This window comes from Passer domesticus, unplaced genomic scaffold (genome assembly GCF_036417665.1).
Source record: "Passer domesticus isolate bPasDom1 unplaced genomic scaffold, bPasDom1.hap1 HAP1_SCAFFOLD_51, whole genome shotgun sequence".
Lineage (NCBI taxonomy): Eukaryota > Metazoa > Chordata > Aves > Passeriformes > Passeridae > Passer > Passer domesticus.
Window position 1 is genome coordinate 392,244 of NW_026990161.1, and position 3,725 is coordinate 395,968.

Genomic DNA, 3,725 nt, shown 5'->3' on the forward strand with positions numbered 1-3,725 from the left:
TTTACCATCACCCAGATCCACACATCAGCTGAGGCAGACAAGGACTGCAGAGCCACTCCCAGACACTGGGAATTCCTGCAGGTGCCTCCACCTTTGCAGGCAAGGAGCCTCCAAGCCTGCTGTGAGAGGACACAGCTTTTGTACCGTCAAACAAACAAGCTGACATCACTGCTAGGGTGGGAACATCTGGTTTCATTCTCCTGACTGGTTTCTCCCAAAGCCTGGCCAGGGCTCAAGGAGGAATCAAGGGAGTTGACTTTGATCCTTCACCCCTAGACAAGGCCAGATGGGGCCTTGTCTGGTTTCTGAATACAGAAAGAGAAATCCATGTTTTATCAAGGAACACATCCACTGATCATGTTGTTAATAATGCTTTGTTAGTGAGTGGATACAAATATAACATTTGCTTGGAAGGCTCATCTAGAGGTGAACTTTGCCTCAGGGCCTGTTCAGGCCTTGATCCCAGCCTGTTCAGGCCTTGCTACTTGGATGGGCCCTGAGAGCTACAATGAAGTACAACCTTCATAACCATTCTTTCAATAACACAGTTTAGATTTAGATATTAGGCATAAACGCATCTCCCCTTGTGCTTCAAATAAGTGCTGTTACATTTCATTACTCAGAGCTATTCACATTCCTTTTCAAACATGCCTAAAGAGTTGCTACTATTCTCTCTTATTTATCAAATGCCTCTCTCTTCTTGAGACTGTCTCTTTTAAGACAAGTCTCAATATTCCACTTCCCAGCACAAAGCGTCACAACAACTGGAACATGGAATGTTAGCGTGCACACCAAGTGCACACACTGCAATGATGACAGACACTGCCACAAATGCAGCCTCCAATTTGGCAGCCATGAAGCCAATCCCACCAAGAATAATTTTCTTCTTTCTGCCACTCTTCTCCTGCTCTTTCTGTCAAGGTGATAGCTGACTGTTGGCCTTCAAACCCATCACTGACAGCAGTGCAACATTCCTGTCCCATGACAGCCCAGGCTCCTCCTTGGCCAGCAAGCAGATAATCCAAGGCCATGTGGTTCTGTGGAGTCCCCATTTGCGTTTGTTGGAGCCCATAGGATGTGCTACCGGACATTTTAACAGCATCATTTGCTACTTCTTCTAATAATCCATCCAGTCAACTCCACGGTACGGGGCAGCACACATGGGGCACAGGATGAACCAGAATCTTTTGCTTTCTGAAACCCAAGGCACTCCTTGGGGGGAAAATGTTCTCTGGGCTCCAGGTCTTCCTTGTGGTTGTTGCTGAAGGACCCTAAATGGTGGCCCTGCAGCCAGGAGTGGGGTAACACTGACACTGACACTGACCAAGCTCCAGCAGCCCAAGTTCTACTGGCATTGGGAGTGATGGTAAGGCACAGAAATCCTCTCACACTGTGGCCTCTGTAATTAGAACAGGCTTCGGTTTCTCCTGAAGGGAAATCTTAGTGAATCCTGTCAAATGGATCATTGTATTCCTGTGTTTTCTTGAACTGTCCCTTCATTGACAGTTACGAGTCAGAGCCCATAGACTGAGTTCTGGCCAGCCCACAGGGTGGGCCCTCCAAGGGAACCCCATTCCTCCCAACTTCAGCTGAGAGCAAACACAGAAATTAGTGACATGGAGTACTTCGGCTACCCTGATCTTGAAATTTTCAGAACCAATCATTAAATTTTGATGACTAATCCCTTGGTGAAACACCGGAGGTGTTTGTGGCAAACAAAGATTCTGGCTGACTTATCAAGGTACAACATACAGACACCAATAGTACTTTAGTGACACTGTTCTTCGTTCTTTTCGCTCAATCTCATTTGAGTAAGGAACAATAATTCTGTTGTCCATGGAGCTGGAGCCTTTTTAATTCCAGAAGAATGCCTCCAAGGTCCTTTGCTGTTCAGCTTTACCATGTTGTCTGTGGCTAACAAGGCTTGGTGGGGCCCTTTCCCCTTTGGCTGGAAGGGGGCTGGGGCCCAGTCCCTGAGGGGCACCCAGGCTCCTGGATGGAATTTGTGTGCAAGTCCCTCAGTGCCACAGCAGCATTCACAGGGAGCCCTGTGGATCAGAGCATTTTCCAAAGGGGCCACTGGGGCAAACAAGATTTGGTCTGGCAGGATGTGTAAAACAGCATCCTGTAATATCTACTTGTTCTCAAACAGAACACTTGGCTGCAGGGACATATTCCCATTGTTCCTGCCCAGGTTTCAGGATTCAGTGTTGTCTTTCCTAGGAGCTGCTCCTTCAGCTGCCTCAGGAGGCCCTTTTGGTCTCCGGGCCCTCACTCTGGCTCCATTGTTAGGACTGCTGGATCCAAACCCTTTATCTCCACAAATGGTAATGACTGGAGGTGCATCTCCATTATTCATAATCGTGCTTAAAATTGCAATATCAATAATTGTGCTACCCTGTCATGGGGTTGAATAACCCAATCTTACTGACAATTATTTAACAGAATTACTGTAATTTCTCCTTTATATTCAGCATCAATTCCTCCTTTCCTCCTGCCATGACATGAACATTTTGCAAGGCCAACCCCCACCGAGCAGTTACCAAACCAAAGTGTCCTGGAGGAATCTGAATTCCTGTCTCAGTACTGACAGCTTTCGTTTGCTTTGGATTTATCCTCATTAATTCCAATGCATGAAGGTCCAGCCCTGCAGTCTCTGGGCTGGCCCTGCCAGGGGCCATCACACCCACAACAATTTCCCAGGCAGTCCAAGTCTCACTGCCCATGGTTGTAGTTGCAAATTGGGTGCAGCTGTGCACAGCCAGGGGTTTCCATTTCCCTAGTGGGCCATTGTTAAGGACATGGAGCACAACTGGAAGATGGGTTCTCCATGGGGACAGGTTCCCATCTCCTAATTTTTCCACTGCTCTTTTAACAACCCCTTCACCTGTTCAACAAATCCTGCAGCTTGTGGATAGTCTGGTTCATGAAAAACCCTGCAGTCTTCATCACAGTATTTTTCACAGTAACAGACAAAGCATTCTGCATCACAGTATCAGCAAACCCTGTAAAATAGACAATTTTATCCCCTCCTCCTTTTTTCATTGTATACAATCTCACAAAGTTTACCTCTGACATTAGGGTCCTGGCCAATCCTTTTCTGTAGAGTGTTTGATGTTACATCCCTGAGCAGCCAAAGCTACCAAATTAGTATTGTCAGCACTATTTCACATTATTACTATTTTATACGTAGATATAGATATTGATATAGAAATATAGATATAGCTAGATAGATATAGACATACATATAAATATATATATTAAGGCCTTATTATACTATAAATATGTACATAGTTATTTATGATATTAATATTTCACTTGCACAAATGCATGGGAGCTCAAGATTAAAACCTTCTTCTGTTGCTCCATGTGGGAGCATTCCAACAATAATCGTTCCTTCTGAAGGTGCTATTTCCAATGTACTGTTAACAAATTCATCTTTGTCTGCCCAAACCCACAAGTTCTTTTCCTTTCCCATATGCAATTTTTTGATAACTTTTAAGACATCCAGGGGTTCAGCTTCTTTTAACCAACTGCCCCACTGTTCACACAGTGCTGCGACCTCAGCCCACTCCAGAGCCAGCCAACTCCAGGGAAGGGCTTCCCATCTGGGAATTTCTGATGCCACTGATTCCTCACATTTACATTTAACAAGTGACATTTGGCTGTGATCTGGCCAGACTCTGCCAGTTTTGTTTAACCAGTGGGCAGGGTCAGCCTCAAAG